Genomic DNA, 13,651 nt, shown 5'->3' on the forward strand with positions numbered 1-13,651 from the left:
TTTCCTAAAATTCCCATCAGCTTTTTCTTTTGCTTAGTAGTTGTACTTCCTTTTCTCGTGACTTCTTTAACAGGTCTCCTATCACTGATCCATTCCAGTTAATGTTGGGTGAAGAGTGTGGTGTGTGTGCGCGCGCGCGCGTGTGTGTGTGTGTGTGTGTGTGTGTGATCTTTTAAAATTATAGCTTTCCCTTCCCTTTGTCATTTGGTTTATGTGTTTCTGTGTCTGTGTAAATAGGTGCAGAGGCTGATAAAAGCCATGTGGACTGAGCCAGGGAATCATTTGAAAATCATTGAATAAAAATGATTATCATCTGACTTGAAATAATTGGAAAATTTGGGTGGTTCTAATTTCTTTCCTTATTTCATAAATTTACATTACTATCTCTATGAGAGAAAAGTAATCATACTGTTTACTGAACTTTATTTTTTAAATTTCATTTATTTATTTATTTTTTAATATAAATGTATTTATTTTAATTGGAGGTTAATTACTTTACAATATTGCATTGGTTTTGTCATACATCAACATGAATCTGCCACAGGTATACACATGTTCCCCATCCTGAACCCCCCTCCCTCCTCCCTCCCCGTACCATCCCTCTGGGTCATCCCAGTGCACCAGCCCCAAGCATCCAGTATCATGCATCGAACCTGGACTGGTGATTCATTTCATATATGATATTATACATGTTTCAATGCCATTCTCCCAAATCATCCCACCCTCTCCCTCTCCCACAGAGTCCAAAAGACTGTTCTATACATCTATGTCTCTTTTGCTATCTCGCATACAGGGTTTTATTGAAGAAGTAATGAGACAATGAATAAGAACATTTTTTAAGTGTGTTGTGTTTTAGGAAAATTTTACTATAAAAGCATTAGATAGTAATGATAAATTTTTGCTTGTAAAGATCACTAATTTTCCAGCATCTAATTTGTAGCCATTTTTTGAAATATCATTTGATCTTGAAAACACATCTGGAAAGATCTTGAGACACAATATAATGATTATGTGGGATCATGCCGATGTTTGTTGAACGTCTTCTAAGGCAGTCTGGACTACTAACCACTGTAATACCTCATCATTTAATTATCACCCCCATTGTGCTGACATGTGACTTGTAGTTGTCTAGGTGTCCGACTAGTGTACAGAATTATTTGTTTGGAGTAAATGTAATTTTGAGCCTTCTTGCTCCCCCTGCTCAGCTGAGAGTGATCTGATTCACACAGACTTTCTTAGTGCACTGTAAGTTGTTCCACAAGTTACAGCTGAGCATGTTTTGAAGTTAGATTATGAAGTTAATGAGGTCAGGGATATAGACTTCATAGTCCAGTTAGTTTTGTTGTGTTCCTATCCCCAGTGCCTTAATTCCATATAATCATTTGTCAGATACCTACTCTAGGAGAAGTGGGTTGAAGTTTTCCTGTGGATTGCTGATAAATCACTTCAGTCGTGTCTGACTCTGTGCGACCCCATAGACGGCAGCCCACCAGGCTCCTCCATCCCTGGGATTCTCCAGGCAAGAACACTGGAGTGGGTTGCCATTTCCTTCTCCAATGCATGCAAGTAAAAAGTGAAAGTGAAGTCGCTCAGTTGTGTCCGACTCTATGCGACCCCATGGACTGCAGCCTACCAGGCTCCTCCGTCCATGGGATTTTCCAGGCAAGAGTACTGGAGTGGTGTGCCATTGCTAGCAGAGATTAAGTACCTGTAATAGAAAAAGGAATCAAGATGCACATTAACTTTCTTATGTGAAGCTCAAAGCATTTTGTGAAACAAATTATTCAATAATTTTGAAAAAAAATTTGCAAGAAAATCCTTTTCTTGCAAAAGTTAATACTGACTAGGAAGTGGCAGTTTAAATAGTTTAGTTGTTAGAACATATTAGAAACAATTTAAGAATCAAAAATCTAGCAGTTCTTGAAATCTCATTTGGGCCATATATTCCTTTGTCTGCCTGGAAGCAAGACAGAGTCAGTCATCCTAGAAATTTTCTCTCTCCTCCTTTATAATTCTGCTTTCATACTTCACTAATAATACATTGCAGGAAAATAGATTCATGTTTTTGTTTTGAAAAGCTGATTAAAATAATGAATAGGAATGAAACAGATTTTCATTCATTTTTGCATGTATGTTTCCTATAGTGTTTTCAGTTTATCATTTTTTCAAATTGCATTTTTTAGGAACATAGTAAAATGAAATCACAGAACACATATGTTATATACTTGAAAGTAGTTACTAGTTCAAGCTGGGCACTTAACCGATAATGTGTAACTATATGTTTCTATTCTAACTGTATTAATTAATATGTATATAAATATATTAAAATACTGAGTCCAATTTGTACCACCTCGAGTATGAATGAAATATTGGAACAAAATACATTTTGAACACTTTTTTATTTTATATAATTTGGAACATACTTTGTAGACTATAGCTTGCCAGGCTCCTCTGTCAAAGGAATTCTCCAGGCCAGAATTTTGGAGTGGGTAGCTGTTCCCTTCTGCAGGGGATCTTCCCAACCCAGGGACTGAACCCAGTTCTCTCCTGCACTGCAGGCAGATTCTTTATCATCTGAGCCACCAGGGAAGCCCAAGAATACTGGTAGATTGAACTGGTAGATTGAACTCCTGCATTGCAGGCAGATTCTTTACCACCTGAGCCACTAGGGAAGTCCAAGAATACTGTTGTGGGTAGCCTACCCCTTCTCCAGGGGATCTTCCCAACCCAGGAATTGAACCGGGGTGACCCAGGAATCGAACTGGGGTCTCCTGCATTGCAGGCGGATTCTTTACAAGCTCAGCTACCAGGGAAGCCCACTTTGTAGATAATTTCTGCAATCCTTATTCTTTGCCACCATGTAAAATCCCTTCTTACAGTTATAATAGTTTGTATTTCAGTGTGGAAATAGGGAATTAGGTATACCTCTTAAATTTCAATATGTAACAGGTAAGGAGGATGATTCCAGAAAGCCTCCTAATTAAAATAAACAAATATGTGATTCTCCTCCTTTTGCGAACGTGGATAAAATAATTTGTAAATACACAAATGAGTTCAGAAGAAGAAAGGGAAGTGCCTAGGTGCCCAGACTTGAAAGGCAGCTATCATTGCAGTGCTAAGTGCACTAACTCACCGTGCAGTTTATGCAGATCTCAATTCTGGTAGAAACCAGTGAGCTGAATTTTAAGATTCACATGACAAATGAACACGAGGCCTGGGGTCTTATGAGCCTTTTGAGCCAATATCACTACAAAAGCCAAGACCCTTGAAGAGCTATGCTATTGAGAGAAACAATATAATAAGGGGGAAAATCCGTATCCAGCAACAAAGGAGATTTCTCTAAGACCTGAGTGAAAATAAAAGTGAAACACAGCAATAATAGTCTTTTCTGAGAAATCAAAATCTCTAGTTAATCATTTTACAAGTTAAGAAGTCAAATTTATACTCTATAGCTGACCCTGAAACTCCAAAATGAGAGATTAACAGAAAAAACTCTCTCCAAAAAGAGATCCCCATGCTGGGGATACTCTTGACTATCTTGCCCAAGCCTTTGCAAAATCACCCTAGAATTAGACTACATAATCGAGGTCACACAGAAATCCACACAAAAATGACAAAACACGAGATGACTAAAGAGAGGAGCAGAATCTCCAGAACTTTGTTTAGTAGAACAATCTGAAAAGACTGAAAAAGAAATTATTTGAAATCATGAAAGAAATGGAAACAATAAGAAAAATATGGTTTTAATAAAATAATAATATAATTATATATAATATTTTTACATAAATAATAAAATTTTATTATAATAGTAATATAATAATAATATCAAATTGAACTTTTAGGAAAAAATGTGCTCCCTTGTTTATAATAATAACAGATAGGTAAAATAAACAATTCACCAGAACACTATAACAATCTTGAACTAGTATGCACTGATAATATAGTCTCAAAATATATGTGTTTATTTCCATTTTTCTATCAAGTATAATGGAGAATTTTAAGCCCAATTCAGTTAATAATATATTAAGCCAATGAAATATTAATTAGACTGTAGAAGACTTGAGCATTTCAATTAACCTCCCTAACCCATGGAATTTTATAGAACCTGTACTCAATATTTAAAAACTATATGTTCTTTTCAAGAAAACATGGAATATACCAAAATTAATTATATTCTCATCCTGAAAAAGTCTTAAAGATGCAAGCACATCAATATTATAAAGATAATATTCCCTGACCAGGTAAACAAATAAAAATAATAAGGTAAATAAAAATTAATATCTTTAATACAAAAATAGAATCAAAATGCTTTATATATTAGGAAATTATCACAATACATTTCTAAATTATTCATGGGCCAAAATAAAAATCAAATGTAAATTAGAAAGTATTTAGTACTGGAAAACAATGAATACATTATATAACAAAACTTGCAAGATGCTGTTAAAGCACTAAAGGAAATGTTTGAGCTTAAATTCATTTGAAAAGGAATCAGAGTGATAAATGATGATTGAGACATTCAACTAAAGAAGTTAGAGAAGTTAGAGAGAATTAAAACAGAAAGCAGCCACATAGAATATAATAAAGATTAGAAATTTAGTGAAATGAAATAGGAATGAAAAAGAAAGATCATCAAAAGTCATATGCTGAGTTTTTAGAGCTACACAGGTCTGTTTATATGAGTTCTAATGGTTTTGTCTTTTCTCTTTTTGACCTATCTCTGACATTGTATTAATTGCACGTTATTGTAAAACTATTGTAAGCAAAACAAAGAAAGCATTCCAAACCAGTAGAACAAGAATGGACTATCAATAAATGGCACTGTAATGTTTCCATAGTTATACCTATAAACCTTCTCACCATGTACAAAAATATGTTCCAAGTATATTATATACTACAAATAGAAAGCTAAATATTTTTAAAGAAAAAGCTTTTATGGTATTAGAGTATAAAATAATTTTGTAAACAAGACAAGCAGAAACTATAAAAGAGTAACAAGTAAGCATATTCAAATGCCTTCAATATCATTGAGGAAATGCAAACATTAAAACCACAATGAGCACTTTTCTCCCACTAGAGTATCTAAAATTAAAGAACTGACATACCAAGTGTGTACTGTTGCCCTGCTTATTTAACTTGCATGCAGAGTACATTATGTGAAATGTCAGGCTGGATGAATCACAAGCTGGAATCGTGATTGCCAGGAGAAATATCAATAACCTTAGATATGCAGATGATATCACTCTAGGAGCAGAAATTGAAGAAAACTGAAGAGCTTCTTGATGAAGGTGAAAGCGAAGCATGAAAGAGCTGGCTTAAAACATTCCAAAAACTAAGATCATGACATCCAGTTCCATCACTTCATGGCAAATCGATGGGGAAAAGGTAGAAACAGTGACAGACTATTTTCTTGGGCTCCAAAATCATTGCAGGTGGTGACTGCAGCCATGAAAGTAAAAGATGCTTGCTTTTGAAAGAAAAGCTATGGCAAATCTTGACAGCATATAAAAAAGTAAAGACATCACTTTGCCAACAAAAATTCATATAGGTTCAGTTCAATCGCTCAGTTGATGTCCGACTCTTTGCCACCCCATGAACTGCAGCACACCAGGCTTCCTTGACCATCACCAACTGCTGGAGTCTACCCAAACTCATGTCCATTGAGTCGGTGATGCCATCCAACCATCTCATCCTCTGTCATCCCCTTCTCCTCCTGCCCTCAATCTTTCCCAGAATCAGGGTCTTTTCAAATGAGGCAGCTCTTCGCATCAGGTGGCCAAAGTATTGGAGTTTCAGCTTCAACATCAGTCCTTCCAAAGAAATCCCAGGACTGATCTCCTTTAGAATGGACTAATTGGATCTCCTTTCAGTCCAAGGGACTCTCAAGAGTCTTCTCCAACACCACAGTTCAAAAGCATCAATTCTTCGGCGCTCAGCTTTCTTCACAGTCCAACTCTCACATCCATACATGACTACTGGAAAAACCATAGCCTTGACTAGATGGACCTTTCTTGGCAAAGTAATGTCTCTGCTTTTGAATATGCTGTCCAGGTTGGTCATAAGTTTCCATCTGAGGAGTAAGCATCTTTTAATTTCATGGCTGCAGTCACCACCTGCAGTGATTTTGGAGCCCAGAAAATAAAGTCTGACACTGTTTCCACTGTTTCCCCATCTATTTGCCATGAAGTGATGGGACTGGATGCCATGATCTTCGTTTCCTGAATGTTGAGCTTTAAGCCAACTTTTTCACTCTCCTCTTTCACTTTCATCAAGAGGCTCTTTAGTTCCTCTTCACTTTCTGCCATAAGGGTGGTGTCATCTGCATATCTGAGGTTATTGATATTTCTCCCGGCAATCTTGATTCCAGCTTGTGCTTCTTCCAGCCCGGCGTTTCTCATGATGTATTCTGCATATAAGTTAAATAAGCAGGGAGACAATATACAGCCTTGACGTACTCCTTTTCCTATTTGGAACCAGTTGTTTCATGTCCAGTACTGTTGCTTCTTGACCTGCATACTTATTTCTCAGGAGACAGGTTAGGTTGGTGTAGTATTCTCATCTCTTGAAGAATTTTCTACAGGTTGTTGTGATCCACACAGTCAAAGGCTTTGACTTAGTCAGTAAGTCAGAAGTAGATGTTTTTCTGGAATTCTCTTGCTTTTTTGATGATCCAGTGGATGTTGGCAATTTGATCTCTGGTTCCTCTGCCTTTGCTAAATCCAGTTTGAACATCTGAATATTTACAGTTTACATACTGTTGAAGCCTGGCTTGGAGAATTTTAAGCATTACTTTGCTAGTGTGTGAGATGAGTGCAATTGTGCAGTAGTTTAACATTCATTGGCATTGCCTTGCTTTGGGATTGGAATGCAAACTGACTTTTCTAGTCTTGTGGCCACTGCTGAGTTTTCCAAATTTGCTGGCATATTGAGTGCAGCACTTTCACAGTATCATCTTTTAGGATTTGAAATAGCTCAATTGGAATTTCATCACCTCCTCTAGCTTTGTTTGTAATGATTCTTCCTAAGGCCCACTTGACTTCACATTCCAGGATGTCTAGCTCTAGATGAATGATCACACCATCATTATTATCTGGGTTGTAAAGATCTTTTTTGTATAGTTCTTCTGTGTTTTCTTGCTACCTCTTCTTAATATCTTCTGCTTCTGTTAGGCCCATACTGTTTCTGTCCTTTATTGTGCCCATCTTTGCATGAAATGTTCCCTTGGTATTGCTAATTTTCTTGAAGAAAATTATCTCTAGTCTTTCCCATTCTATTATTTTCCTCTATTTCTTTGCATTGATCACTGAGGAAGGTTTCTTATCTCTCCTTGTTATTCTTTGAAACTCTGTATTCAAATGAGTATATCTTTTCTTTTTTCCTTTGCCTTTCACTTCTCTTCTTTTCTCAGCTATTTGTAAGGCCTACACAGAGAACCATTTTGCCTTTTTTATATCTTTTTCTTGGGAATGGTTTTGATCACTGCCTCTTGTACGATGTCATGAACCTCTGACCATAGTTCTTCAGATACTCTATCAAATCTAATCCCTTGACTCTATTTCTCACTTAAAGTGTATAATCATAAGGGATTTGATTTTGGTCCTACCTGAACAGTCTAGTGGTTTTCCCTACTTTCTTCAATCTAAAACTAAATTTGACAATAAGGAGTTCATGATCTGAGCCACAGTCAGCTCCAGGTCTTGTTTTGCTTACTGTATAGAGCTTCTGCACCTTCAGCTGCAAAGAATATAATCATCAAATATAATATTGACCGTCTGGTGATGTCAATTTGTAGAGTCTTCTCTTGTGTTGTTGGAAGAGGGTGTTTGCTATGACCAGTATATTCTCTTTGCAAAACTCTGTTAGCCCTTGGCCTGCTTCATTTTGTACTCCAAGGCCAAATTTGCCTGTTATTCCAGATATCTCTTGATTTCCTACTTTTGCATTCCAGTTCCCTATAATGAAAAGGACATCTCTTTTTGGGTGTTAGTTCTAGAAGGTCTTGTAGGTGTTCATAGAAGCGTTCAATTTCAGCTTCTTCAGTGTTCCTGGTCAGGGCATAGACTTGGATTACTGTGATATTGAATGCTTTGCCTTGGAAATGAGCAGATCGTTCTGTCCTTTTTGAGACTGCATCCAAGAACTGCATTTCAGACTCTTTTATTGACTATGATGGCTACTCCTTTTCTTCTAAGGGCTTCTTGACCACAGTAGTAGATATAATGGTGATCTGATTTAAATTCATCCATTCCAGTCAACTTTAGTTCACTGATTCCTAAAATGTTGATGTTCACTCTTGCCGTCTCCTGTTTGACCACTTCCAATTTGCCTTGATTCATGGACCTAACATTCCAAGTTCCTATGCAATATTGCTCTTTATAGCATCAGGCTTTACTTCCATCAACAGTCACATCCACAACTGGGTGTTGTTTTTGCTTTGGCTCCATCTCTTCATTCTTTCTGGAGTTATTTCTCCACTGATCTCTGTAACATATTGGGCACCTACCGACTTGTGGAGTTCATCTTTCAGTGTCCTATCTTTTTGCCTTTTCATGCTGTTCATGGGGTTCTCAAGATAAGAATACTGGTTTGCCATTCCCTTCTCCAGTGGACCACGTTTTGTCAGAACTCTCTACCATGACCTGTCCATCTTGGGTGGCCCTACACGGCTTCACTCATCTCTTATATATACTCTCAGGTATATAGATATATAAAAACTCATTGATCTGTACACTTAAGATTTGTACACTTTATATTTCAAGAAAAAATTAAAACCAAAATCTTTTATCATTGGGTTCACTAAAAAACTAAAAATACAAGTGACAAAAAAAGTGACAATATTTGCAACTATATAAGCTGAAAGGATTAGTATCAAAATTCTGTAAAAAAAACAACAACAACAAAAAAAACTCCTAAGAATTTAGAAAGAAAAAAGCACAAGCAATTCCATAACAAATAGGCAAAATACTCAAATGGGTGATGATTAGCCAGGGACCATCAAACTGAAAAGCTGTTTAAACTAGCTAGTAATTATGAAAGTGCAAATTAAATTGAAATATTTACAGACTGTAAAGAATCCACTTGCCAATGCACAAGACGTGAGTTCTATGCCTGAGTTGGGAAGATCTCCTGGAGAAGGAAGTAGCAACTCACTCCAGTATTCTTGCCTGGATAATCTCATGTACAGAGCAGCCTGTCAGGAAACAGTCCATGACTTAGTGAATAAATAACAACAATCCTAGAATGGTTTCTTCTTCTAGGAACAGTACAGTAACTGGGACCAGAATTATCTAGCAACTTCTCATTCACCTGTTGCCCCTGAGCTGGCAAGACTCTAACAGCTGAGGCTTTTCATACATCTCTCTCTGTGTTCTCCTGTTTCTCTTCAGTACAGTGTCTTCAGAGATGTTGGAATTCTCACATGGTCATTCAGAGCTCTGAGTCCATGTTCCAAGAAAGAGCTAGGTGGAAGTCTTATCTCTTTGTGACTGAGACTCAAAATCCATGTAGCATTACTGATGCTTTTGTTGTTTAAAAGAATCACCAAGGTCAGTGTATATCCAAGGGAAGAAGATTTAGACTGCTTATTGATGAGAACACTGTGAAAGAACTTGCTGGCATGTTTTAAAGTCACCAGAACTGGAGTCTTAACTGTAGTAATTTTGTTGCAGGCAGGGGACCCCTTCCAGGGCCCAAAACTGGACTCTCGTCTAACACTCAGAAATGAATTGTCTGAGGAGACACATGTGCTGACAAAGCAAGAGATTTTTTTGGGAAAGGGAACCCAGGTGGAGAGCATTAGGGTACGGAAACCCAGGAGAACAGCTCTGTCATATGGCTTGCATTCTCGGGTATTATGGTGATGGGATTTGTTTCCGGGTTGTCTTTAGCCAATTATTCTGACTTAGAGCCCTTCCTGGTGGTGTACGCCTTGTTCAGCCAAGATGGATGCCAGAGAGAAGGATTCTGGGAGATAGTTGGACATGTGGTGTCTCCTTTTGACCTTTCCCTAACTCTTCTGGTTGGTGGAGGCTTATTAGTTTCGTGTTCCTTACCAGGACCTCCTGTAGTAAAACAGCTCGTGCAAATGGTTACTATGGTGCCTGGCTAGGGTAGGCAGTTTTAATCAGTGTGCTTCCCCTAACAATTTTATTTTATGAGGTAAATCCCTAGAATCCATTGGTTTAGAGAAAGACATCTGGTGGCGCCCTGTACTTCTGACAGCAGCCTTGTGGCCATTCTCACAAATAATTCTACAGTCTCCTTTTCTGTACTTAAAGAGAGAAAATGCTCATTCTCAAATTCCTCAAAATGTTGTCTCTCCTCCTCTAAGCACTCCCCAGGGACTGTTTCCATTCTGAACTGGGGATAGAGTTTTTATAATAAAAATATTCTTTTTCTTGTTATATTTTGCTCTTTCATCAATCTTTAACATGAATTATCAGTGTCACTCATTATTGTGCTGAACACTTTTTGGCTCCTTATTCAACATACCCAACATATGGGTCTCCGGAGTGCACTTCCTTTCTCCAAAGCCAATGACAGAGGAAAGAATATAAATATCAGCACCATTGTCATCATACTGCATAGACAGTTGTGCCTGAAATAGTGCTTCTAAATGAAAACAAACTAAATACTGCTTACCTCAAGTGGTGTGCACCAGACCTTAGGGTGCATGCTGATCAACTATTTTTGTTTCTCCTTCTGTCCCTTTGAACGATTTAGTGAAATAGTTCAATTTTTTTTACCCTATCTGCTATCTCAGACTCATCTCCTTATTCTATTCTTTCTGAATATAAAAGAACCCCGATGCTTTCAAATGTAAAAACTGACTCACATCAGTGACAGATTCCATCCATTGTATTCATACCGGATCCTACTTTAGAGCTAAACAACCTCCCTCAGCTTTGGCCTGGTCAACAGTTAAGCCACGATGCAGAAGAGGTGAGGGCTCTGTCAGTGGAGTTTTCTCCCTTTTCCTGCTTTGAGCTTTGCACTCTCCTCCACTGGGTTCTCTCTGGCTCTTCAAGGTTGGGAGGAGGTAGGGAAGAAGGTGAGGAGGAGGAATATATGGGTGCACTTCACTGTTGGGGTTTGAGGGTACTAGGTTACATTCTTCCTCCTTGTATTAATGTCACTGTTTTCATTCTGAAATCTTCCTGACCTTTGTACACAACTAAGAAATTTCATGTTGAGTAATTTGTGAAATGATGGATTGAAGGAAGTAGAACTTCTAGGCCCTGTGGACACGGTGCTCTCTAAGTACCTGGGAATTTAGATAAACATGAAAGAAAGAAGAAAGCACAGGGTAAAAAAAAAATTTTTTTTAATTAAAATGTTTTAAATTGGAATATAGTTTATTTACAATGCTGGGTAAGTTTCTGCTGTGCCTCAACATGAATCAGCTATATATATATATACACATACATATTCCCCTCCTTGATCCTCCAGCCCCATCGCACCCCTCTAGGTCATCACAGAGCACCAAGCTGGGCTCCCTGTGTTAATACGGCAGCTTCTTTACTAGTTATCTGTTTTACACATGTTAATATATATATGTCAATACTACTCTCTCAGTTTGTCTTACCACCTCCTTCCCCTGCTATGTCCACATGTTCATTCTCTATGACTACACTTCTATTTCTGCCCTGCAAATAGATTCATCTATACCTTTTATCTAGATTCCATATATATGTATTAATACCTGATATTTGTTTTTCTCTTTCTGACTTACTTCACTCTATATGAAAGATTCTCGGCTCTGACCACCACCCCTCCCCACTGTAAATGGGTTTGGATCACTGAGATATTGGTTTCTCGAGAAAAAGAATAATGGGTCCCTGGAGGAGAGGATTTCCCAGGCAAGAGTCCATGGGGACGCTAAGAGTTGGACATGACTGAGCGACTTCACTTTCACTTTTCACTTTCATGCACTGGAGAAGGAAATGGCAACCCACTCCAGTGTTCTTGCCTGGAGAATCCCAAGGACAGGGAGCCTGGTGGGCTGCCGTCTATGGGTCACACAGAGTCAGACATGACTGACCCGACTTAGCAGCAGCAGCAGAGGAGAGGAAGTGCAGGGCTGGAGAGTGAAGCCTGAGTAGGCCAGCCCTGGGCACGGAAGTTGTGCACACTGCCTGGACCCACAATATTCTGCTTTCTGTCAGCTCTGGGCTCCCTCAGTCATGGCCATAGTCTAGTCTGGCTTCTGCTTATTTCCTCTTTCCTGTAAGAGAAAAGATCATGAAATATGATGAGAATTCATCATTGCCAAGTTTTATATGATGCCTAAACTTAATAAGGAACAAAATATTTTTTACATAACTTTTACACAATTAGAAGCAAGGCTTAAATGCAAATTTCCCAAGGACAATTATAACGATTAAAATCATTCATAGTCAAATGTCAACAATTAATATATAATCAGCTTTTGAAATGATGGTGGAAGGAGAGAAAGGCCACTGGACTTCTGACTTCTTGATGGGTGGGAAATAACAACTTCTAACATCTAGGTGGGAAAATGACTCACAGATGTTTAAGGAGACCAAAACTGGCTCCTTTTATCACAACTGCCTCTGGCTAAGTAAAAGCTTTTTTTCTGAGATATGTGATAGTTTACATGAGTCATGCCTCCAAATGTTTTGTCTCAAAGTACACAGAAAAGGACTTAAAAGGAACCTGCGATCTGGATTCCCTGCGGACTGTAACTCTGATTCTGAAGAACACATGCAGTTGCTCAACCACACTGCTGGATTGAGAAATGAGGTCTTGAGAATTAACCAAAGAAGTGCTTTTGAGATAATAGAGCTTTGCAGTGTTCCATTGCCTGCAGGTAAACAGCAGGATGGATGGCTTTCCCTCTAAAGGATTAAACCTTTAAAACCCAGCCATGATGGAATTGAGGCTTTGGAGTTGTTTCAGGTGAACACTATAAAAAGTAAAACTCCTATCACAGTTCACATCACTTCAGCACTGACATTACTTGTGTGCATTTGTATTTTATTTAGTTTTGGTGAAGTTGGTACATATCACTGGAGGGATCCAGCCTTCGTATCAGGAGAAAAGTAGAGAAGTGAAGTTACTATGTGAAGAATTTGGCCAGATTTCCAGCTCCTGCGTGCATTATCACAAGCATTTCATCCCAAAAAGTTGGTAAGGCACTGACAGTGCCAAGAAACTGCTTTTGAAATAACTTTGAAGTAATTTGTTCTTTTTTTTTTAACCTCCAGACTTTTCATGATTATTGGTTTCTTTGTTATTTGTGATTCCGTTAAAAAATTTTGAAAATTGCAGATGTTGCAGCTCACTTAAACTTCTTAAAATTCTTCACTTTCAAGTTAGGCTTCTGTTTACTTACCTGATGGAAAAGCCAAATTTTAATTTAAGGGACATTGTCTTTTGTGCTCACCTCTGTTGTCAGAGCTGTTTTTGGTGGTTCTGTGGCCTGAGTCTGTTCTGGCCCCTGGATCCAGGCATAAATTCTGTCTTAGATACCATTCTCAAGTAGATCCCTCCCCACCCCCACTGAATAAATACGTATGGAAAATGGTGGTATTCCTATGTTTAGCACTGGATGAGAATGTTTATATTTGATTTGGGAAGCCCAAAATAGAATTTTGAAGCAAAGATAGATAGTGGTAGAAGTGGCAGATGA

General features: G+C 38.0%; 1 long non-coding RNA gene across 3 annotated transcripts in view; it reads left to right on the plus strand.

Annotated features, from left to right (window-relative positions):
- The window catches only part of LOC120853385, a 64,458-nt gene that overhangs the window by 40,357 nt on the left and 10,450 nt on the right, over nt 1-13,651 (plus strand). For all 3 annotated transcript variants that reach the window (XR_005718773.1, XR_005718772.1, XR_005718771.1), the window contains one exon: nt 13,005-13,149. This is a non-coding gene — a long non-coding RNA (uncharacterized LOC120853385). The remainder of the gene's footprint in view (nt 1-13,004; nt 13,150-13,651) is intronic.

This window comes from Oryx dammah, unplaced genomic scaffold (assembly GCF_014754425.2).
Source record: "Oryx dammah isolate SB20612 unplaced genomic scaffold, SCBI_Odam_1.1 HiC_scaffold_2, whole genome shotgun sequence".
Classification (NCBI taxonomy): domain Eukaryota; kingdom Metazoa; phylum Chordata; class Mammalia; order Artiodactyla; family Bovidae; genus Oryx; species Oryx dammah.